This window comes from Ursus maritimus, unplaced genomic scaffold, assembly GCF_017311325.1.
Source record: "Ursus maritimus isolate PB19 unplaced genomic scaffold, ASM1731132v1 scaffold_11, whole genome shotgun sequence".
In the NCBI taxonomy this organism is placed as follows: Eukaryota; Metazoa; Chordata; class Mammalia; order Carnivora; family Ursidae; genus Ursus; species Ursus maritimus.
In genome coordinates, this window is record NW_024423453.1 from 25838822 (window position 1) to 25864443 (window position 25622).

The 25622-nt window shown below is 34.1% G+C and overlaps 1 pseudogene; it reads left to right on the forward strand.

The window, feature by feature from the left end:
- The window catches only part of LOC103657949, a 60269-nt pseudogene extending 35295 nt beyond the window's left edge, over window positions 1-24974 (forward strand).
- The last annotated feature ends 648 nt before the right edge of the window (window positions 24975-25622 follow it).

Below are 25622 nucleotides of genomic sequence, written 5' to 3' on the forward strand. Positions count from 1 at the left end.
AATATAAAAGTATTAGAGAACAAAGCTATAATATCTAACAAGCAATAAAGAATACTTTCCAAGTTATAGAAAAACTTCCATCATTAGAACAAAAGACAGGCTTATATCAAGCACGATGAATTGAACAAGATCACTATTTTCCACATATTACTGAATTTTCAGAAAATTCTCACATCTATCAGAGATGGGAAAATATAAATACACAAAAGAAATAAGAATTGATATATCATGAGACCTGTTATCAGACAAACCAAACATTAGAAAAACAATGAACTAAAGATCTTAAAAACTTATTTTGAACTTTTTGCATCCAAAAAAAACCCAAATATGCAAGAACAAATCAAGATGTCCTGACATGTAAGGTTCATGCAATTAACTTCTAAAGAAGTACAGAGATGTTGAATTACCGTGTTGTACACCTGAAAGTAATGTAACATTTTTGTCAACTACACTCAAATAGAAAAGAAATTCAATATTTTGCCAACTTTAAATTGTATAGAAAGTAAACAAAGGATACTTTTCAAAAGGACAAAAAACTGGAAAGCAGAATATGTGGGTTACAAAGAAACAGAAGACATAAAAGAGGATATGAAAAGAAATCCTGTGATGATGGCTTTGAAATAATCCTTACAGTAATCATTCTAAGTTAGAACAAGAATATAATAGAGAATTCTACTTTAAAAAGAAATACCAATAAAATAAATTGCATTGACTAGGTATTCTAGAGTCACATTCTAGAAGATCTTCATAATATGCTAAAGAAAGCATGTTTCTTTTCTCAGCAAGGTAAAAGAAAAAAAAGCAATTGGACTGCTAGTGAAAGAAAAAAAAAAGTATATTACCAAGTTATGGTCCAAATATAAAGCTACCAAATTATGGTCCAAATATAAAGCAAATACTACATGGCATGGTGTTTGAGCATTAAGCATTACAGTAAATGGGAATGTCATTTATACTTGCAATTTACATAATTTTGAAATTTTAGAATCAATATCTAGAACAGTAAATTATGGTAACTGAACCAATTTAAAAGCAGTGTAATACTGACAATGTAAAAAATAAATATGCACTACTATACTTTCAGTCTTTGCTGTTATTTCAAACTAACATGACTCACTGAAGGCAGATGCTAATATTGCTTAAATAACATTTTATATTTGGGCTGACTCTTAAAACCACCAACCTGATAAACTTAAGTCCTTCTTAGCTACCCCCTCACCATTTTTCTCCAACCTCTCTGTAACCTTCCTTGGCTTCTGTAACCTACTGCAACATTCATCCTTTGTATTGACAGGGTACTAATATACCAAATAATTACAATATGTTGAGCAATAGAGACTTTCATGACACTTACAAAACAGAAAGATAAATAACAGATTTTTCAATGCAGTGATGTAAATCCTACAATAGATATGAGCACATGTTTGATAGGAAGTTTATAGAAGTGGTCGTCAGTACCTCTATTTGACCACCTCTAAAGAAGTGGTCATAACTTCGATTTATATAAGTAGTCTATAACCTCCATAACCTCCGTTAACTCTCAATGCAGACTTAAATACCAACCCAGTCATTTATATAATTCGTCCTTGTCAGCTTGCATATTCTCTGTGAGTCTCAATTTCCTTCCTTGGAAAACAGGCTAAGATATCAATGATACAAAAGTTTTTATGAAGATTTTATCTGAAAAATGGCAACTACCCTAGTGTCTGGCACAAAGTAGATTATTCACCAAATACACATTTTTCCACTGCAGTCATTAAGCAATTATAATTACAGGCATAAATTGAAGAAAAGCATTATTTAGCATATTATACTATTAAAAATATTTTTTTCAGTGTGCTGCACTTTTCAAAAAACACTTCAATATAATTTTGTATTTATTTGCCATAATAAAATTGTGGGGGAGATATTTTCATCCATAGATCTAAATGTAACATGAGTAGAATGTTTGGAATAACATAAAATACTTTGACATGGTTGGTTAGATTTTGTTATATAATAATTTCATATTTCCAAATACCAAACAGAGAAAACTGTAACTCAAGTTTTATCATTTTTCCTTGATATAGCATTATCCCAGCAATTCTACCACTTTTTCAGATTCAGGTTTGTTTCCCCTCTGAGAGGTTGATGGGAGTCAGTAGTTCCCCTATTTCAGCCATTTTTCCTGACAATATACTTAGTTCTGGTCCTTCTTTGGCCTGGTAACAAACCAGAACGCCATTTAGTCTCTCTTCAAAAATTATTCAAAATGGAACAGCATTCTGAAACCTCATTTTTAACGTATGTCAGTAGCAAGCTTAATGAAACAAACTAAACATAATGAAAAGACATAATGTTCAAATCATGTTAAGATGCGTGTTTATACACATTTTTAAAAATTTCCCATAATACAAAAAAAAATTATGTTTCTCTTAGGTATGTATCTTTAAACTGTTCTGCTTTGGCTTCTCCTGTGCCTGATTTGAGATCAGCCTCTTGCACAGTTAACCTCAGAGGGTGATGACTGTATCAGGGATACACTACAGGATAGTGTTTTGACACTAGCGGTGGGGAAAGAAACAACACCATGAAATCAGATGGGAGTATAGACAAATACACAGATTTCTTTTCAGTAATAATTTCATGTTTTATTTCATGAGAAAATATATGTTTTTATGTGAAATGAAGTAGTTTTTTAAGCACTTACTAAAACAGAGCTGATGTTATTACTAATTAAAATATGAAGAGGCTAATAACTCATTAGGATCAAATGTATAATATTGACACTTTTAACAAATTAAATGTGAGTAGTTAAATCATATTAAGAGAGAAGTTTAGGAAATGAGAATGAATGTGTAGGGGAGGAAGAATTTTACTCTGTCTTTCAAGATTCTTCTACTAGACTAAGAATTAAATTGACATGAGACAGATTAACATGAAAAAATAAAATTTAATTTTGTACATACTGGGAATCCACGCAGACATGAAATTCCAAAGACAATCAGTCAAAATGAGGAATATATGTCATCATGAACTAAGGAGTAGGGGGTAGGGGTCTGGGACTTCAAAGGGAAGGAATGTAAATCACAGAAAAATGTAAAAGAGTACATGTTTAGTGAACAAATGTTTGCTGAGCAGTTCAAAAACAATGAGACACAGAGAGGACTTTGATCAAATAGGCTTTGCTAGGTTCTTCCCTCTCTATCATACCTAGTTCATATCATACCATAGCTATTTATGGAGACAGCTTCCTTCAGTGAGCAGGTACTTTGTTTAAATTCTTTGTTTTTCATAATGGCACCTGGGTGGCTCATTCAGTTAAGTGTCCGAATCTTGATTTTGGCTCAGGTCATGATCTCAAGATTGTGAGAGCAAGTCCCACGTAGGGCTGCACACTGAGCATGGAGCTTGCTTAAGATTCTCTCTCTCCCTCTCCCTTAGCCCTTCCCCCCATGAGATTGAGCTTGTGCGTGCACTCTCTCTCTCTCTCTTTCTCTCTCGAAAATAAATAAATTCTCTTTTTTTTGTAAACGCGTCTTCAGGAACAAATATTTCACAGTAGTGTCCTATATATCATATCAAAGCATGAGCAGAAAAAGAAAAAAATAGTAGAGTTCTGTTAGAATTAAAAATGTTTATGCACCAAAAGACATTAACCAGAGAGAGAAAAGAAAACTGTAAACAGTTGTTGTATTTTTTAAGTTTTTATTTAAATTCTAGTTAGTTAACATACAATATAATATTAGTTTCAGGCGTATAACATAGTGATTCAATACTTCCACACATCACCCAGTGCTCATCATTAATAAGTGCACTCCTTAATTCCCATCACCTATTTAACCCCCCCCCCCACCTCTCCTCTGGTAACCATCAGTTTATTCTCTATAGTTAAGAGTCTGTTTCTTGGTTTGCCTCTTTCTCTTCCCGGAGCCCTCCTCTTGGCTCATTTGTTTTGTTTCTTAAATTCTTTTAGGCCATTGCTGGGGGAGGAGGAGGTGTCGAAGTTTCTTTCTGTGTCTTTTGGGCCTTGACTATTTTCAGCTAAACATAATCTGCATGTCAATGTGTCCCACTTTAGGCTGACTGCCCTTGGACCCTACAAATGGATTCAGAATTGCCCGATTTCTATGGCACACAAGCACAAATACACACAAAGCACTGATTTTTCTTTCATTTTCTTATGGAGAAAATAATTTTTACAAAGAATAAATAGTTACTGTTAAAAACATGTCTGAAATTAGTACTCCAAAGTACGTACAAATTATATACAAACAAAAGGGAAAAAGTCAAAATACATCAGTACAAACTATCCCCTGACAGTGTACCTAATGCCAGAATCTGGAAAGCATTTGCACTAATATGATACTGGCATACCAAAAATGATAGTTAAATTAAAGGATTTACATATGCTTCTGTATAAAGCAAAACATGACTTCAAGTCTGAAAAAGATAAGAAAACATTTCAAATGGTAAAATATAGTGAGGGTAGGTCAAAGGGCCGTAATGATTTTAAGAAACGGTGGACTGGCAAAATTTAAAGCTGTACTGAGACAATAATAATTTAAATGGACACAGTGCTAAAAAGTATAAATCTTAGAATCTCAAAATGCAAAGAAATATTGTAAAGACTACTCTTAAGATTTTTCTTGGGAAACTGATGTCACCCAACATTTTATACTTAAATTTCTCCTATTGTTTGAGGGCCACCAAATTATACATTCAGATACCACAGGCCAAGAGAAATATACAATATATATAACCTCTAAAAAAATGTTAAAATCCTAGAGATTGAGAGAAAATTGAAAGTTTATAGTAAACAGTCTCTAAGAAGGTCCCCAATGATCCTTTCTTCCTGGTAATCATGTCCTTGTGTAATCCTTTCCCATTGAGTGTACACAGGTCTTACTGACATACTTTTAATGAAAAGAATATGATAGATGTCATGTTATGTCATTTACCAAGAGTAAGCTAAAAAAGACTGTGGCTTCCATATTGGCAATTCTTTAAATCTCTCTTGGATTGTTCATACTGGGGGAAATAAGTTGTCATTTTGTGAGGAGATCTCCAGCTATGGAGAGGCTCAGGTAGCATAGTAAAGAAACGAGGTCCTCAGTCCAAAAGCCTACAAAGAACAGATACATGCCAACAACCATGTGAATGACTTTAAAAACCAATTCTTTGGCTATTGTCAATCTTCCAAAGGATGTAGCATTGGCCAAAAGGTTGACTGCAAAATCACAAGGGATCTTGAGCTGAATGTACCTGGCTAAGCTGCACCCAGATTCCTTGTCCACATACAGTATGGATAATAAATATTTGTTTTAAGCTGTTAAATTTTGGAATAATTTTGTTCCTCAGCAATAGATAACCAATATAGGGTCCATAAAGGACTCATAATTGTGATTGTTTTTGATTAAAGTATTTGTTAGTAAATATTAAAAGTTAAATAATAGTAAGTCTGATTTGCTGTTATAATTGTAATTAAAGAGTTAAATTTAAATTTAAATATTTCTCTTAATGCACATACTATAATCTTGCCCTGTACCCTATATTTAAAGATTATATGTGGATATACAATTACTTAAAACTGGTTCTCTTTATCTTATGATTATATAATAATTGAATTCTTTCTACTTTAAGGAAAAGTTTTCATCTTTATGCATGTGTTTTGTTCTCAAGAGACTTACTATTTACAATTTTACTACTTTTTTTGGACATTATACAAATACACGGGCATATTTACATAACAAACACATACACACACATATTTATAATGGGGCAATACTTATTGAGTTTCATTAAATAATCTGAAATTCAAACTTGAGGTTAGCAATAATGATCATTTGGAAAAGTAGTCTCCATATCTTTTTAAATTAAAGTATGTTGCAACCATTTAGTATTTTATACGGAAAGATAGTAAGCATGGTAAGCATGAATTGCTGCTGTTTTATTAGTATGTTTAAATAACTCAGTATAATAACAAGTTTATTCAAAATTTTAAACTACACACTATAAAACCCCAATGGATTTAAAAACTTGTGTGCCAGTTTTCTCCCATAAAAATAATAAACCCAGTTCAAGAAATATAGGCCTGCCACAAAACACGTATGATACTAATTCATCATTACATGAAGTTTCATGCAATAGCTCTATTCTAGCTTTTCAGTAATGTGATTTGAGAGCTACCATGCAGCACATAGTTATAAGTCTGCATTGCTTCCAATTGTTTGCTATTTTATAGCAGATAATCACTTGTATAACATGCGTTTTTATTAATATCTTCTGCATTTGCTATTCTGTTTAGCTTTAAAGGAATTAGGAAAATATTTACTCTTACATGCCATCTCTGCTATTAAATAATCATATCCTATTTAAATATCCTTAAGATGTTTGAATATTTAATGATAAATATTTTTATGACCAAACATACATTTCATTTAAACACTAATTAAAGAGAAAGGAAAACAAAGAAAAAAGTCACATAATGGAAGATCAGATTGACTTTTTTCTTAGAAAATTATTTAAACTCATCCAGTTACTTCAAACTCTCCCTCCTAATGTATTTCTGATAACACACTTGACAATGAATATTAAAAAATTTACCATAAAACAAAATTCACATAGTGAATTTTTACCTATGACCATTTAATTAAAGCATTTGAATCAAACTGCAATACTCCATTATATATCTTATAAATAAAACCAAGTCCATTGTAATAAATTTTATAAAAAACATTACTACTTATATTTTAACCAGATTTAAATGTTGACACAGGCATTATTTTAATATATTTTCTGACAAGATCCTTTACAAATAAATTGCATATAGGATACTAAACAATTTTCTAATGAAAGAAAAAGGTAGCCAGTTAATAGAATTTGATTTAAACTTTTGATGCAATAAATAATCTGCAGTTAGTAATGGGGAACATTACCAATAATTTTTCAAATGTGTTTTGTATTGTAACCTTAAAATAATCTAGAGTCACACAGTTGATCCCAAGTAAACCTATTCAAATACTGAGACAAATGGCAACTACTTTAAGAAACACATGCTTTAAAATCCTAATAATGTTCTTTATTATATATCACTTTTAACCTAAAGGGAAAAAAAAGTGCTTGGTTTAAGTTGAAGGTATTTCACTTACTCAAACATTTAATCAAATTTGAATTTCAAGTAACTATGTAGAGTAAAATTTAATTATAATAATCAGTGAATTAAAATATTTTTCATTTTTTTAAAAAAGAACTGCATTATTTTAGAATACCTAAACCAAAATACTTGTTCTTAAAAATGATTAAGAACACTAAATCCTGAAATAGCTCAGTAGCCTGAAGTTGTAGGTAATAAAGTGATAACCATTTGATAGAGTGTATCATTTATTAATTTAATGTGTCCCTAATTCTTATAGTCAGAATGATGGAAATAGAGTTGAAATTTAAAATCTAAAGGAGTCAACCAGAAATTCTGGGTTTAGAAGATTATTTGCTTATCAACCCAACTATATATTAGACTTTTTGATGCAACCAACTAGGTAGCAAAATTCCAGAACACTGATTCTATCTATTTCAATAATGAAATTTAAAGATATATTAGTAAGAAGAAAATGTAGCTTTAAAAGTGTTGTAGGCTCTATCTTTTCCATTTTCGTCGGTTTAATATAAGTTTTCAAGGTTATAAAAATTGCAGCAGGAACAACAGAAGTCACATCTCTAACAGGCTTTGAAAAAAGGCAAACAAGAATGTTTCTTTTCTCTGGTATTAGATGAGCCTAAAATAGGTTGATGATAATTATTTTATAACCAGTGAATATTCAGTACCACTGAGAACTTATTCTGGGCATTAAATTATGCTTTCCGCAATTTCTTTTTTAGAGATCAATCTAGTTAACAATTGTCTCGGGGCGCCTGGGTGGCGCAGTCTTTAAGCGTCTGCCTTCAGCTCAGGGCATGATCCCAGCGTGCTGGGATTGAGCCCCACATCAGGCTTCTCCACTAGGAGCCTGCTTCTTCCTCTCTCACTCCCCCTGCTTGTGTTTCCTCTCTCGCTGGCTGTCTCTCTCTGTCAAATAAATAAATAAAATTTGGAAAAAAAAAAACCAATTGTCTCTATATCGTGTCCCCTCAGCATTTCAATTCACAAGCAATAATTTCGGTTTTGTTGAATATCTATCCCAGTCCCTTTTCTTTCCTTTTTTTTTTTTTTTAAGATTTTATTTACTTATTTGAGAGAGAGAGAGAGAGAGAGAGAGAGAAGAGGGAAAAGCGACTCCCCGCTGAGCAAAAAGCCCAATGCGGGGCTTCATCTATCCCAGGACCCTGAGATCACGACCTGAGCAGCAGATGCTTAAAAGACTGAGCCACACAGGTGCCCCACTCAGTCCGTTTTCAATATATAAGTGATAAATTAAAAATTTCATAAAAGATTAAATATATTTTAAAAGTCAAAAGCATAAAATAAATTCAAAAGAATAAAAAAATCTTCCTTCATCTTTATTTGCACTCAATTCCTCAGAAATAGACTTAACATTTTTATTACGCCTCTTTTCAGTCATTACTACTGCATTTATTTACATTTATATGTGCATGTGCAAAACTCTGTTTTATACAAAATAGATTTTTTATATATTTATATGTGATTAGCAGTAAAATTTCTTGGAGACCTTTATGTAAAATGTACCTTATTTCATCTTAAAGTTTGCATGGTGTTCCATGGCCACTTTTAATGAACTTTCTTAGTCGAGTATAATACATTATATATATAATGAAACAAATGTTAAATATACAGCTCAATGAACATATATTAAGTGAACATATTTATGTAATCACTGTAGATGGATAAAATAGAGAACAATGCCAGCTTTCCAGAATCCACCCTCATTTCCCCTTATACCTACTAAACCACTACCTACCCAACCCAATCACAGTCCTAAGTCACAGAGAAATTACTTTTGACTACCATTTTTTTTAAAGATTTTATTTATTTATTTGACAGAGATAGAGACAGCCAGCGAGAGAGGGAACACAAGCAGGGGGAGTGGGAGAGGAAGAAGCAGGCTCATAGCAGAGGAGCCTGATGTGGGGCTCGATCCCATAACGCAGTTTAATATAAAGCAATATAGCTATTGCTTCCCAGACAATGCAAGTTCATTAGAAGCTTTAACTCTTATTTCCTAAAGATATTTATTTTGTTTTCCTTCTTCCATTGTTGCTACTGAACTGATACCTCTCAGTCTTATTGTTGTTCTGTTAAATATGTCTTTTTTTTTTTTAAAGCCAGCTGCTCAGTCTCCTTGTCTTTACTTTTTTTGCATTTTTCTGTGATGTGCTTAGACATGTTTTCTTTGTATTCATTCCACTTGGGGCTCATCAAGCTTTTTGAATCTGTGGCTTAATGTCTTTCATCACTTTCAGGAAATTTGGGCTATTTTCTTTTCCCATATTGCTACTGCCCATATACTTGTTTTTATCCTTCTGGGTTTCCAAACAAATGTTAATACTATGCTTCTTATACTGAACTTCTTTTCTGTATTTTACATCCATGTCTCCAACTAAAAATTGTCTATCAGCATAATACTGATATTATAATCCTCTTTTTTTGATGTTTCTAATCAGCTGTTAAACCTTTTCTTTAGCTTTTAATTATAGATATTTTCTTACCAGTTTTAGAATTATGACTTTTTTTTAAGCTCAGTCATGAACATCACATCTTGATCACATTTTCTTCATGCATTAACTATATTTTAAAGTAGTATTTTGATAACTCCAATGCTGGGTTACCTGCAAGTGTATTTTTTCTTTATATTTTGTAAATTTGGTCCCATCTCCTACCATTCCTGAAAATTGTTTTATTGTATGCTAAGCACTGCGTATGTAAAATTGTATAGTTAATTTGAAGCTTAACTGAATTGTCATCTTTTAGAGAGTATTTATTTTTACTAAGGTAAGCAATTAGAGTAGGGATATCTCTCCTTTCCAATCTGAAGTAAAGTTGTTTCAAAAGTTGGCCTATTTTTTATTTGTGATTGCACCTACTATGTTCCTCTAGGGCTCTACTTGGGATTTTTAATGACTTTTCTTCTTTTGCTTAACTTCTAAATTTTATCTAACCAGGCCCATGTTCCATCTTATTTGTTGTTTCCTGATTGCTTCTTACTTTCTTGGATGCTTATGATTTGGATAATGTCTTGAGGAAAAGGTAGTACAGAAATCTGGAACACTTCAATATACTTTCTTTCTGTCAAAAATCAAATGCAGCCAGCACTTGAACATAAACATGAACACTAAGGTTGTTTCTGTCCTAAAAGACTGTTGAAAGATCAATTAAGTTCCTTAATCCCTGCGTACTACTTGCTGTTCAACTTTTTATCCACGTAGTGCCATGCCACATTTAATTGACAAATACCTTGAGGGGAAATTGCCATAGAACGCTGGGCTCACCTCAGTCTGTTTCCTTACTCTTTGGGACCCTAGTTCCTCAAGTCCTGACTTGCCTGCTTTCTTCATACCTAAAATACATGTACTTTGGCATATTTTTCTATGCTTTTGTATTTGTACTTGGGGAGAAGAAATGATAATTGCTCCTGGAAGTTAACCCAGTGGTTTTGCCATGTAAGTCTACTACATATAAGTCTACTATACTATTCAGCAAACAGATTGAACAGATTTTATAATTCTCAATTTCTTTTCATGGTATAAAAGGAAAATTCCCTTAAGAGAACTAAAGACAATTTATGGGCAAGGTTTTGAAACCCATTCTCTAAACTCATCTTTATAGTTCCCAGAAAAATTCTATAAATAGGGCAAATAAATTTCTATCAATCCTAAGACCAAAGAAATAAAAACTGACCATAAAGAGAATCTGGAATAATTTAATAATAAGCCAATGCTGACAGCACTAGCTAAGGAAACTTGTCAATGGCCAAAATCTATTCTGTTGGGTTTTTAGGCAGGTTTTCTAGAAAGCAAGTTACTGATGTATAAATATCTACTAGAATTCTTTTGGCACTAATACTGACTATATAGGAAAAAATTTAAAGTGGCAGAATGATAAAAAAGAATATTAAAATATAAGGAAAGCAACTGATAATATCAAACAAACAAAAAATATGGTGTTCCCGAAACTAAAACAGAGAAAACACTGTAGATTAACAAACCACAATTAGTTGCGAAAGAATTTTTGTTAATATTCAGATTTTAAAAAGTAAATTAATTTTTACTTTAAAAAAGTAATTTAAAAAGATTCATATATAAATATATAAATTAGAATTACATATAACTTTATAAGCATCAATTCAAAAGTAGAAGTATCCTAAAAAAAAAAATAGAAGTAATTTTGTTCTTAAATTTCTCATCTGCATGATTAATAATTATATTATAATATATATGATATGATATTATGATATATCATTTTGTTTTGGCTTGCCTGCTATGATTTCTATCTCTTCCTTAGGAAGCCGACTCTATTTACCTAGCCATAGTGCTATGTAATTAAGACATTAACAATGGTCACTCACATTTCCATCCTCAGTGATAGGTTTGAAAATACTCCTGATCCAAGCTGAGTCACTGCTTTTCACTTTCAATAATTTCAATCATGAGTGGACATTCCGGATTGTAAAGTTCTGAATTCACAGTGCACCACAGAGAGGAATTTTGGAGACTCTGGCTGCAGGGGTCTTCAAAATGGCTTAATCTCTGTCTTTTGCAATACTTGTCTTAGATAATCTGTTCTTTAAATCTTTGAGCTGTCCCAGGACATTGTTCAATAAACCCTATGTAATCATTTACATATGTACATATGTATACTATACATATATATGTATATAACAATACATATAATTTTAAATATATATAAAAATACATTTTATATATAAATATATAAAATGTTTATATTTATATATATAGTTAAATATATTTAAATAGTTATGTATATAAAACTGTATATATAGTTTTAAATAAATTTATTTTACATTTGTATTCAATTAAATTGGATTGTGCAGCTAAATCCAAAAAATTAAAAAGTCTTAGCTACCTCAACAGTGGATTATAGGCAAAAACCTCTTATTTCTTCTCTTTCTCTCCACAATCTATTCTACACTCAACAGTCCATTTGATCCAGTTAAAATATAAGTTTAATTATGCCAAACCTATCTTCAAAATTGTTGCTTGGTTTCTCCTACTATTCAGCAAAAAAATACAAGGTTGTAAAAAGGTTTATAAGACCCTACACAGCATAGGCCCTTATTACATCTGTGATTTCATCTCTTATTATTATTATTCTGCTTCTTTACCCACCTTGGCCTTGTTGCTGTTCCTTGGAACATGGCTCAGGACTTTGCATAAACTATCTCTTCTCTGCAGACATTTCTATTCACAGTTATACTCCAGTATCTCCTTCAGATTTGTGCTCAAATATCAAAAAGGCCTAATTTGAGTATCATAATAGTCACTGTCACAAGTATCTTTAGACTCTAACATTTCATTAACTGAAAACGTACCAAATATAAAGAGTCCAAAAAGCTTGAAAAAGACAGACAAAATGAACAAAAAATGAGAATTAGAAAAAAAGAATACCTTAAGAAAACATGAGTGGAAAAAAAAGGAAGAAAAAAAATGTATGTATATTCTTTGCCATCCTTTAGTCTTTCTTGTACCCTTCTCCAACAAACTGGGACTTTATATCTCATGTATTTATAAGAGGAAAACTTTCAAGGCAATCGGATCTAAGCTTCAGGTTAGTACCAATTCCTGGGAAACCAGACTTTAAATGAAGTTCACTGTACAGAATGGGTACTGTGAGGAGGAAGTGATAATTTAAATTCTAACAAAATTTGCCTCACATTAATTGCAGTGAGTTTCTGAATCCAATGTGATCGTTTAATCAATTCCTGAGTGTAAAAGTTGAATGGGATATTTGGTACATAGTAGCACTCCCACGTTGGCTACTTAACTTTTGGAGTCTAGTCAATTTATGACAGGAAGGATATACTCATGCACATAATAATAAAAACAATAAAATGTTATTTTCCATCCCTGAGGGAATTAAAGATTTTTGCAAACTTCAAAAATTTGAAAGATGCCAGCCCTGTGATTCATAGCATATCCCTATTCTTTCAACTACTTTGATTACTGTAAAATACTAATAAAACTTTAATAATCAGGGGCGCCTGGGTGACACAGCGGTTAAGCGTCTGCCTTCGGCTCAGGGCGTGATCCTGGCGTTATGTGATCGAGCCCCACATCAGGCTCCTCCGCTATGAGCCTGCTTCTTCCTCTCCCACTCCCCCCTACTTGTGTTCCCTCTCTTGCTGGCTGTCTCTATCTCTGTCGAATAAATAAATAAAATCTTAAAAAAAAACTTTAATAATCAATTACTGTAAACTTATTTAATAAGTCCAACTGCGCCTGCTATCCAGATATACTCTACTTATTAGAGCACGCAAATATATGCTTTGGCAACTTGTATGCTTTATTGACCTAGCAATTACATTTTCAGTGGAGCGCAAATTAAAACAGAGTAGGTTGCTTTCACCTGACAGGAACTGCCTCTGAGAAACTCTGCTTCTGGGATATTTCAGCTCTCTAGTTCTGTGCTGTAATGTAGTTTTCAGGAACATTATCTGATTCACCATCCTGTAGGATGTCATATTATTCCACTATATTTTTGATTTCATGTTGATAGAACCTGAAGCTACAATAACAACAATAACAACACCAACAAATATTCATTTACATGTTTAATATACTCTGTTAATTCTTAGTATAAACCCTATGAAAAAGTTAATATCATATTCTTACATTTTAATTGAGGAGAAAGTGTCACAGGGCTATTAAGTAAGATGCCCCCTGTCACCGCTAAGAAGGAGCTGATTGGGATTCAGCCCCAGGCAGTCTGATGTTAAGCTGGATATGTATTCACAATGAATAACTAATAGTGAAGTCAGGATTAAAAAATTTCCATTATGCCACAATAAAAACACACATGAAAGATAAAGGAAAATGTATTTCTTGAAAATATAAGTACTCTCAATGGTCCTGAGCACGTGTACTATTTTTCTGTTGCTGTCTGACAAATTAGCACAAACCTAAAAGCCTAAAACAACACAAACTTATTATCTGATAATTTCCACGGGTGAGGAGTCTAGGAATAGCTTTTCTGGATCTCCAGCTTAGGATCTTATCAGGCTGAAATGAAAGAATCCAGACTGTTCTGTGATTCTCATCTTAAGGTTCAGGGTCTTCTTCCAAAGAGCTCACAGTTTTTCAGCAAAAGTCATCTCTTGTAACTGTATGATTGATGTCCCTGTTTTCTTGCTAGGTGTCATGCAGTTACCATTATTAGAGCCCAGAGGTCACATTTCTTTGCCACATGGCCCCCCAATCTATTGTTTTCCTTCAGGCCAGCACATGAATATCCGTCAGACATCCTTCTCTGCATTCAGCTGGGGAAAGCACTCAATTTTGATTTTATAATTTTATTTTATTTTTTCTTTTTATCTTTTGACCCTCCTCTAGTTTTAAATGACTCTACTGATTAGGTTGGGCCCACCCGTTTGCCATATAACAGTAGTGAGATCTCCTATTCAAAAGTTCCATCCACACTAAGGGGGATAGATCATACAGGGCATGTACATGACTTGTGGGAATTCTGCAGACCTCCACATGTTTGCATTTTTCCTCTAAAGTGGAAGCTGTGTTGTTCCTTAAACTCACATCCAAAAAAGTTCTTCTACTTTTACCATGTACTCTGTTATTTGAAAATCTTCCACTCTTTACTAGAGTTCAGAGAAAAAGAAAGCAATTGAGCTGGTCAAGACTAGAGTCAGCAGCTCTATCACTCTTTCTTCATGACCTAACAAAGCCAATGCTGATAAAAGTGTTGATGGCAGATCAGAATCAAGTAGGACACACTGATAAGAGTATGACAGCAGGTAATCCTGAGATTTGGATTTTCAAAAAACGTCTCTTTAACAATTCTAAATATTCTAATTTAAAAAACAATTTGTTTGTTTAAAAAACAAAACAAACAAAATAAAAATAATACTTGGCCCTTCAGGGAAAATTGAACATGCTGACTTGGAACACCCAAGTACATCATGTTCTCAGTGCTTTTCGATCTGCCTAACCATACATTTGGGCATGACCAGAAGTATTCCACCATTATTTGCCCATGTGTATATGAAAGTCCCTAGCCCCCTCTGACGATACAAGTGAGTTATATGAATAGGTTTATCACAGGTTCAGTACACCATCTCCTCTCCCAGAACCTCGCCTCTCCTCAAACTAAAACTATAAGGGATAACTATTAACTGTATGAGCAAAAATTAAAAATTATAAATATAAAAAAATAAACACATGTTTTTTCTGTAACTTGTCATTACTCAGAAATAGACAACTTTGACTTCCTCTCGTAGGAGTGGCCTTGACCATAAGTGAAAAAGGAAAATTCTCATAAGAAGTAGAATTTTGAATGTGACATTTACTGGGTTTAAAAGGAGTGATGCCTGGAATAAGACTCTATGTTGATTTCTGGGCAATGGGTAAGGGTTTGGTTGGATAACTTGAAGAGAAAAGGATTAAATAATTGGTCGCTAAAGACAATATGGATAAATCTCACAAATACAATATTGAGCTAAGGAATCCAGGCACAAAAGAAAAAGAAAAAAGAAAAAAAAAAGGAAAACAAATATAGCCAAATTACAGAAACAACCCAACTGCCCATTGAATGATGAATGGATTACGCAGCCATAAAAGAATGAAACCTTGCCATTAGTAACAACATGGATAGAGCAAGAGAGAATTATACTAAATAAGATAAGTCAGAGAAAGACAAATGCCATATGATTTCACTCATATGTGGAATTTAAGAAACAAATGAACAAAGGGGGGAAGTGAGGGAGGCAAACCAAGAAATAGACTTTTAAATATAGGAACGAACTGATGGTTACCAGAGGGGAGGTGGGTGGGGGGATGGGTAAACTAGGTGAGGAGAATTAAGGTATGCACTTGTGATGAGCACCGGGTACTGTAGGAAAGTGTGGAATCACTACATTGTACACCTGAAACTAACATTACACTGTATGTTAACTAACTGGATTTTAAATAAAATCTTTAAAAATATAAAATTAAAAAAAACCTATTTGATTATATTTATAGAAAGTTCAAAACCACACAAAACTGATCTATGATAATGGAAATCAGGAGGGCTGGTGCTCTTGTGGGTATTGAAACCGGAAGAAAGTATATTGGGGCCTTCTGAAGTACGTGCAGTGTTTTATTTTATGATTTCAGTGCTGCTTGTACAGATGTGCCGTTTGTGAAAATTCACTGAGCTGTGCCCAGATGGTTTGTGTACTTTTATGAATGTATGCTATTATCAAATAAAAAGCCAAACAATTTCAGTAAATAATTAATCTCAAGAAATTTTTTGGAAGAGCCCTGTAGTAGCACCTCTAGGAGTAGGCCCAGAACATGAAAATACATTTGTTCCTACTGTAGAAAAATACCTTCATAATCAGGTGTACAGGATAAGAGACTTTTTAGATATCAGCTATCTTCTTTCCCCTGGACACCAAGACTTGCATAATGAGCTCATGATTAAAATGTGTGTGGTGGCAAGAAGGAACTTTAAAAATAGTTTTCCTCTTCTCAGGGTGACCTAGCCACAGACACTTATGAACGTGTAGTTACCAGCAAAAATAATTGTTTTATTCCTCAATATGTCTCCACACTTCAGGTGAACAGCCAGCTACATGGTGGCCTCAAGATGTACATTAGAACCCTTTCACAGGTGGGGGCTGTGGTGAAGATTTTTTTTTTTTATCAGACAGAAACTTATCGTAGATGTGGATTTTATTTTCAGACTATAAGCATACTTGTTCAGGAACCTCGAAACCTGGACTAACTAAATGCTTCAAAAATTGTCATTCCATTCCACAAGCACTGTCTCCAGTTGAAATAAAAGAAATAAAGTTTTGAAACCATTCATTCTGCTACTCCAATGACAGAAGCAACCGGCTTTATTAAAAAATTAATGCAGATTGAGGTGTAGTTCCAGGAGAGACAACACTGAAGTGAAGTTGGCTTTTCTGCACAATGATGTTTATAATCTAAACCCAGGACAAATATATGTTGCTCTCCTTTCCTTAACCAGAATGCTAAATCTCTGAACAGATGAATTCAGCAAATAAAGTTAGAAGAAGGTTTTGGTACTTCTCATTCTTACCCCTAATATCACATCTCAAAATCTTGTTTTTCCACTGTAGGATTAATTCCTATAGTCTTCCAGATAGATAGATAGATAGATAGATAGATAGATAGATAGATAGATATTTAATCCGGCAAAATGATACTTCTACAAGCATATCTTCTCGATTCTCCTAGAACAGGGTTACATATTTTACTAGAATGACTGAACTGATAATCAAGGAGAAATAGAGATTTTGCTACAGAAATATGGGTAGAATCCAAGTAATACTCTGGAATGTTTCCATGTAATAACAGGCCTAGTACTAAATATTAAATAAGACAATGTAATAGGATCCACAGAGACTCCAATAACAAGGGATTGATAACTTAGTTCAACTCACAAGATAAAAAATAAAGAAATATGACCTGAGACTATTCTGGCCAAAAATAAAATTATATGAAATAGAAATTTTTAAAAAATCAGTGACAAGTTTACTTCCCATGGACTTTTGCAACATTGCTTACTCTTTTACATATATTTCCTTTTTCTTGCTTTTGTCCACTATTAAACACAAAGTATGCTGGTTGATTTGGTCCATAGATCACAGAATATTGAGATGTTATAATGACAGAGGAACCCAAGAAATAGACATTACCCAGAAAACACAAACGTCATCTTTGGAAGCATTAAGTCAAAAATCACTTTTGGTTTTCACCTACTATAAATGGAATAAGATTATTTTTAATCGTGAGACACACTTTGTAAAACACGAACGTTTTAGGAATTGTATATATAGAAAAAGGAGTGGGTTAGTACTTGCCTACGACTTTGGACAGGTAGGGTACTTAAGAAAAGTTCTATTGTTTTTGCCTGATGATTACCCCTTCTTCTCCTAGGAAGAGATCCCAATCTCTATGACAACAGACAGAGGCAGTATGTGATGCAAACTGGTTCAATCAAAATATCCCCTACCCCTGACACTCAGATAATATGTACTTCTGTGAATATTAATCTATAATAAAGAGGCTGAAGATTTATTAAGTTACATTATCTTAAGGCTTTACTCTGGTGAGACTGCCCAAACTCCTGCTGGCATTCCCAGGGTTGCCCTGAGCTATCATCTTCCCTAAGACTAGAATGTTTAGCTTTAGTTATTTCACCATCCTTTGTATAAATTCTCTTTCCTTTGTTTATTTAAGTTAGCTGAATCTAAGTCTTTCTTTGGTTCTTGTTAAACTCAGAAACCAAAGAGCCTAAGTGCTACTAAATTAGAGTAACATCCACAGCAGTTTGACTTTAACATTTTAATCAAGACTTTTACCAGCAATTAGTTTGTCAAACATTTAAGAAGGCAAAAGAATTCTCAGATACACAGCACTCATTGAAAGTTCTTTTCTGTTTCACAGGGAGATAAATCAAAATTTGATGTCACTGATAGTGGTCATTATGTTGCAGAAAGTCTGGACATCAACATCAGAAACTACTTAAAAAACTGAAATAAGCACATATGGTTTAAATATGAATCACAGTTTTAGTATAGTAACTATAGTAACTATAGTTACTGAGTAAAAGCTATTTTACCACTAGCTTTCCATGAGCCTGGAGTAGTCGTTAAAAAAATAAAGTGGTGACTTTAATTAAATGCACTAAATGTCAAGATGAAAGTGTTATTAATATTGCCATGATGGAGAAAAAATGGGGTACTCTGTGCATAAATCCTTATTTACTTGGGAGTAAATAAAGTCTTTCTAAAGGCCCAGCACAGTTACAGGCACATAATGGGTGCTTAATATATACTTTCTAATTTTGTGAATGAAATAGTTACTAAAAATTGGAACTTGAGGAATTTTTTTCAGTTAGATATGATCAAAAATATTTGAAATAATAGATTAATTAGATTATCTAAGGAAAATTAGATAAAAAAGAAAATATAAATTTAGAATAATTAGAATAATAGTATTGGGAAAACAGTCTGGGGTAATTTAATAAAAAATAGGTATCTTTAAATATATGATTATATTATTTTTCCCCCTCTCCAGACATTCACTGATAAACAGGCGAGGATTTCATGTTATGAAATAGTAAAAACAACTGATAGACATTTTGGAAAATGTTCTATCTCTATGTTCTCTGATGCTCTATTAATGTTAGAACAAGAAAATGCAAATTAAGCCAACAATGAGATCCCATTTTAAACACTTTTTAAAATAAAAGGGCCAAATGATAGTAAGGAAAAGACAACATTTCCTTTGGAAAGGACCTTAGATACTTAAGAACCTTTTTTCATTCCCTTCCCCTAGACCTCTTCTTCTAAGCAGTAGCTAAGTGCAATTCATTCTGTTTTCTAGTTTCCCTCCAATCTCTATTGCTTTCCACTGCCCATAGCAGGCACTTCAGCTTAGTTTAATATTATAGCTACCTAAATTCCCACAATTACCTTCTATTTTATCCTTCAGCCTCCAGTCTTACTCCCGTTGATACAGTCTCCTCCTTCAGCCACAAAGCAAATTTGATCATGTTGTTCCTCCAACATTGTAATAGCATCTCTTTTTTCTTACTTAAAATCAAACTGATCAATATGTTTTTAAGACACTTCATCTACTGGGGCACCTGGGTGGCTCAGTCAGTTAAGCATCTGCCTTCCGCTTAGGTCAGGATCCCAGGGTCCTGGGATCGAGCCCCAGTCAGGGCTACAGAAATATGCTGAACAGGGAGCCTGCTTCTCCCTCTCCTCCCTGCTTCTCCCTCTTCTCCCTGCTCATGCTGTCTCTAACTCTGTCTCTCTCTCTCTCTCTCTCTCAAATAAATAAATAAAATCTTAAAAAAAAAAAAGACATTTCATTTACTTTTGTTCCTGTTCAATTACTTACCCAACTTCGTTTTCCCTTTTCAACACCATCTCCCATTCTGTTACCTCCCAAATCTAAGTTCCAGGCAGCTCAACGTCCGTTCCCCATGTTCTCACTTACCTCTTGATCCCTGCCCAGATTCTTTTTGCAAAACATGCTTCCTTTAATCTGATGACCTCTGGGCATCCTAGACATAGAATTAGTTTTGATATCAATCACTTACCCATCATTACAGCTAGTTTCTTTCCAGTAAACTCCTAAGGAAATTTATAATTACCCTATTACAGCAACCTGTATTTGGTTTCATTTAACCCAAATCAAGTGTAGAATTTAAAACCGTATTAAAGTTTACTTGTCTTAAATTTATTTAAAAATTATCTAAAAAAAAACCCTTTACAGTTTTTATTATTTTTGTTTTCCTTTAATGATTTCTCTACAAATTTAATTTTATCTGTACGGTTCTTGTTAACATCTCTGATCTTTCTGTTTTTTGCCTTCTTAGGACTTTAATTAAAGACATATATTTAAAATTTAGATCATTTCTTCTGGTACGTAAGCAATTTTATCAAGTCATAACCTAAAAATGTCAAATATTTATATTTTTGACCATATAATATTTATAACAGAAACATCTTAGTAACAAAGACTTTGTGTCCTTTTCCACAGTATGATGTTGAAAAGAGACATTTCATGAAGATGAACCTTTTTTCCCAAATACACTGAAAAGATAAAGAACATACTGACTATATTTTATTGGAACTTATAGAAATAAGTGACAGAATATAACAATGTAAGATTTGATCTATTTTGTTATTTTCCCCATTGGATAATATCATCACTAGTTTTATCCTAACATTATTCAGAATAACCATTCATGAAAAGTATCCACAAAAAAGACTGCAATAGGAGACTATCCACATCTAATTGAACATACATAATTTTCTCCCCCTTTTTATTTAGCACAAAAGATTTAATTTAAAGGAGAATGAAATATGTACTTTGTCCACTAAATACATCAAGCTCATATTCTGAGGAACATGAAGCTTCTTCTGAAATGTTCTATAAGGAATACTATCAGTTGAATTTTCCTGAGAGATACCTATATTAAACTTTCATTGAGATGAATTTTAAATGCTGAAAAAAAATGTTTAAATAAAAAATAAAGGGTTATGCATGATAGGATTCCATTCAGATTTAAAATGTTAGGTATCACATAGTAATCTGGTGCAGGATCCATTAGGTAACATGGGTGTTGGGGATGAAGAAAGGGATGTTTAAGATTATCTCTGTATTATCTGTAATAATTTATTTAAAAATCTTATGCATCGTATTTTATAACTGTATTACTGTATTATTAAGAGATATTAAATGGTTAGCTAATAACTTCACGTAACATTTAATTATATCAAAATGACTAACAGGGATTCAAAATAAATAATCAAAAATCTTTAGTAGGACGACACTGTCCAACACAGTGCTGGGTCACAGGCAGAGGATGAACAAGGAAACCAGTCCTGGAGGCATCCTACTACCTAAAGTTTACCTTTTGTTTCTGTATGATAGGGCAATGTAGAGATCTGGAACTGGAAAGACCAGTTCAGTGGGAGGGGAACTCAGGGGATTTGGGAAACAGACTACCAACTGGAGGAGAAGAATGGTAATATTTTAATAAACGATGTGCCCATACAAAAAGCGTGCTGAATATTTATCAGCCTGGTTATACGTGTGCTGAGATACTGATCCTCTCAGTCCTTGGGGTGGTCAAGCAGGACCTGGGTAGCCAGTTGCTTCATCTGCCTGCCACCCCTATAGCAGTCTCCTCTCGGCACAGGTAGCCTAGGTCAGGTTACCTCACTGAGCCATAGGAACATTTTTCTATGTCTCTCCTAATGTCATAATCTGTGAAGAATTTTTCCAAGTCAAAGGTGATATGTGTCAACCACTACTTTATGCAATCATTACTTTTTTAGCTAAATTAAGTAATATGCTTTACTATATTTATCTGTATTTGTAGTATCTTTGTTACTGTTGTTATTAACCAGAATACAGCTAGTTGAGGCAAAATGTTTAGGTTCTAATTTGGTTTCCATAAGGCACTATGTGAATGTAGAATATAATTTTAATTTCTTTAAAGCTACATATTGCCTAGAGGCACCTGGGTTGCCGGGCTGGTTATCAACCCATTCTTGATTCAGGCTCAGGTCCTGATCTCAGGGTGGAGTGACTGAGCCCTGAGGCTGGTTCTGCACTCAGTGGGAGTCCGCTGGAGCTTTTCCCTCTGCCTCTGCCCACCCCTGCATGTGCACACTTTGTCTCTCTCGCTCTCTTTCTCTCTCAAATAAATAAATAAATAAATAAATCTTAAAAAAAAAAAAAGCTACATATTGCCTCATCAGTGAAAGAATGGGATTATAAGAGATTTATTCATCCAACTAACAATTATATGTGGAGTTTTTGCTAATCTTTAAAATACTCTTATACCTGAAATCAGAAACCTACAGGTTTGGAAAACAGGGCTAATTGTAAAAGAAGCATTTGACGAAAATTTTCAAAATCTTAAAATCTCTTTAGGTGAAGTAGATTGTTATTTGAGAAATAGATTAATCAAGGAACCCAGGAGCTGCAGTCATGCATACCTCAGGTTTGAATTTAAGTTTTGTTTTTTGTTTATTTGTTTCAAAGATTTTTTATTTATTCGTTTGAGACAGAGACAGAGAGCAAGAGAGAACATGAGTCGGGGGAGGGGCAGAGGGAGAAGCAGGCTCCCGGCTGAACAGGGAGCCCAACCTGGGGCTCAATCCCAGGACCCTGGGATCATGACGTGAGCCAAAGGCAGATGCTTAATGCACTGAGCCACCTAGAAGCCCCTAAATTTAAGTTTTAACATGTCCCCAGAGCATATCATTTCATCTATCTAATCTTTAATTTCCTTAGAAATAAATTGGACATTGGGAAGGGTATGTGTTGTGGTGAGCAATGGCTATTTTGTAAGGCTGATGAATCATAGACCTGTACCCCTGAAACAAATAATGCATTTTATGTTAATTAAAAAACAAACAACAACAACAAATAAACAAAAATAAAACAGTACATACTGGTCATCATCTGAGCCAACCACGGTGGCCTCTCCTGGCGCCCTACTCCAAGACAACCTGGCTCATGCTCTCCAACACGGCAGCTCAATTTTTATCTCCTTCTCTGTCCCCAGGCGTTGGGAGGCCAGGCCAGCCACCAGGACTGCGCAGACCTCGGGGACGGCAGCTGCGACAGCCCCTGTCAGCCTGTGAGGTTTGGGGTCTGAGCGTGATGGGGCAGCCCTGGCGCCCGCTCCCATAATGCAGTGCATGCCACGTGATTGAGGAGAGAGCATCATGGCTGCCAGGAAGCTGTAGATCGCAGTGCTCAGGGAGAACGTGGCCAGTGTTCTGATGGAACCACCTGCCAGGGTCAGTAATGAACAATGTCAGCATACACAGTGCAGATTTCTGTCACTTAGGAAAAGGGTCAAGATTTACAGTTTGCAAGCGTTTTTCATGCTTCATGCTTTGGAAGTAGCAGTTGAAGAGGGGGAGGAAAGGTTTTGAAAATTTTAATGGTGATTAGCTGCCACTTGCCTGAGGTGTATTTTGAGAGGAACTAACCTCTTAGTGGTGCTAAAGCAAGGTCACTTAATTAAAAAACAAAAACAAAAACCAGAAAGCAAAATGGTCTATGTTCTGTTTTAAGCTGCCACAGCCACACCGAAAGCAGTGAATACTCAAGTTCAAGTAACATGAGCAACATTGGATTGAGTGTGGGATTCCAGGAGTACTACAGGAGAGTATTTCAGGAAAAAGACCTTTGTCACATCTTCATGTTAACTGTTGAAGTTCTACGGGAGTTCATCAGCAGAAGCAACCTCAATACTCAGATGTCTTGGATATTTCAGCAGTTACCTTGTACTTCACAATCAGGCCTGTAGCTGGAACTTTCTTCCTCCAAATTTGGGTAGACACCATATAGCTATGTTTGAATCCTCCCAAATGTGTTGTCAAAGCCAGCAGAGCCCAAGCAGGAGACTCTTCTGGACAATAGAGTTATGAAGGTTTTCCTGTTAGTACATGGAAAGAAATATCAGAGATTTTTTCAGATATGGCACAAGGTTCCCTGCAATGCTGTACACAGTATCTCTTCATGGACCCTTACTCCCCATGTAAGATCGCAAGTTGATTATTGAAGGATTACTGAATACTATCAATGGAATTGAAATAAAAGATTTGGAAGTTGTGGGATTCTCCAGCATTGATCAGCAACCTCATAACTGTATTCTATCCAAATTTTTAAATGCCATTCCAAATGAACTTTTCTCCTTTATTAACTGCTTCACACACCTCACTTATTCTTTGGGTGAAGTGCTATATTGGAAGAAGTTTTGATAAAGATGATGTGGTATACAAGGAGATGTATGAGAAATTGCTGGAGCCCTGCTAACTTGGATCCAAGATGAGAAACATTTCCATAAAGGCTTTTTTATCCAACATGCAGCTCAAGTTTTCAATTCCTATAGTCAGTGCTACCTAGCTGCTCCAGATGGCACAAGAAATTGGACTGCAAATGGTGTGGCTTCTTGTGAGGAAGAAGAAATAAGTAAACATCAGGAGGATGATGAAAACCAACTTTCAGATCAGCTGTGTGGGAGTCCTAGGAAGAATTGCTGCAGAACACTGTACACCCCTGCTGGCAACGTACACACGGCACACGGTCTGAAGAAACACCACGGAGCAAATACTATCTATTCACAATTCCCAGGAGAGTGCATAAATTGTTTAAAGATTTTAAACACCCACCCCATATCCCAGCACACTGGAACAAATGGACAGAAACATACTCGTGATTGTATTCCTTGGCTTATACATTTGGAACCCAGGCACCACAGCATAGATGGCAGAGAAATTATGGAAAGCATGGTATGAGACACTATTTTACCCATATCAATAAAAACTTGGAATAACCACTTTTCAAATGACTTTTGTAAACCTTGATTGTTTATAAAGCAATCTTTTAATGTTAATGTATCATAATTAATCACAACTCCTATTTTAAAAAAAAAAGCACATACACAAACTGTAAAGTTTATATTAAAGCAGTCTATTTAGCACAATTGTTGCAGTTCCTGGGACATAACTCTTACCAGATACCATTTTATTGTAAAAGTTGTGATCTTTATGGGGAGAGGATCACTCATATCCATGCTGGAATCCCCCTGTTACTTTGGTTAGTTAAGAAAAGAACTAAATGTAAGCATGGCAAATGAAAATATCTCAACTATATGGTAGACCTAGAGATATAGGGGTCTTAGTGTGCCTCACTCTAAAACAAAAACTTTTTAAACAGCCTTGAGTCTGCAAGTGGAGGCTGATTTAGCCTTCAAATGTGAATAGTTACATAAAAAATTAAACTAGCAAACCAGACTATATAAACTCTTAAAAGGAGATGTAATAGCTTAGAGTTATCACTTGACATATTTTATTACTTCTTTCCATTCCCAATAGGTAATTACTCCATTGTAATGTTAAAATTCAGGCTTATAAATGCTGTTTATAAGACTATAAAGAGTTTTT